At 57.8% G+C, this 799-nt stretch overlaps 1 protein-coding gene across 1 annotated transcript in view; it reads right to left on the bottom strand.

Annotated features, from left to right (window-relative positions):
• Nucleotides 1-799, bottom strand: part of STIM1 (stromal interaction molecule 1) — a gene marked incomplete at both ends in the record, with an annotated part of 31,630 nt that overhangs the window by 8,742 nt on the left and 22,089 nt on the right. The window lies entirely within an intron of this gene.

Consider the following 799-nt stretch of genomic DNA (forward strand, 5'->3'; position numbering starts at 1 on the left):
CCCCAGCCGCGGCGATGCTGTCCTGCCGCGGCACCGCAGCGCTCGGGGAGGGCGAGCGGAGCGAGAACCTGCTCTGCCCAGCACGCAAACCCTCCCGAGCCCGCAGCACGATGCACAGGGCGGTTAAAAAATAATTCCTCTATAGGCGAGGGTGTCCGGGGGGCTTATCATGGAATAAAATCTCTGCAAAGCTCTCCGCCTGCCTGCAGGTCTGCAGAGCCCAGGGATACTCCTCCGGAGGCAGAATCGCTGTCGGCGCAGCGCTGGCAATCGCCTGTTCCCAGCTCCCCAGCCAAGCGGAGGGAGCTTGTCAAGAGACAACTTTCACACCGGAGCAAGATGGTAAAAATATTTAGACACAAAACATGTGCTGCTTGGTCAGGAAAAGAAAGAAGGCGTCTGGAATGAGCAGTTTGTGCAGCTTTCCGGGGGACTCTCCCTCCAGCCCAGCTCGGTCTCCTCCTCCTTGCATCATCGCTCCGGGCTCCTCCACGCCCGTACGGATCGTGCCGGAGGAGGGAGTGGGTACAGAATTAGAAGAAAGTGGGTGACGAGCAAGCTGAAGATAGCAAAACCTTACATAAAGGCATTGAGTGCTGCAGACCGTCAAGAATTAACACTTCTCTTCTGCTACACGTGATGGGGAGGGACCATAACAAACCTGAAATGTGCACAACCCTGCAAGAGGTGACCCTGTCCCACGGGGGAGAAACCAGAGGACGGCAGCTGCAGCTCGGAGCTGCTGCGATCGTGGAAACACAGGAGGGTTCGGGTGGGAAGGGACCTTAAAGCCCACCCA

This window comes from Pterocles gutturalis, unplaced genomic scaffold (assembly GCF_000699245.1).
Source record: "Pterocles gutturalis isolate BGI_N339 unplaced genomic scaffold, ASM69924v1 scaffold17441, whole genome shotgun sequence".
Classification (NCBI taxonomy): Eukaryota; Metazoa; Chordata; class Aves; order Pterocliformes; family Pteroclidae; genus Pterocles; species Pterocles gutturalis.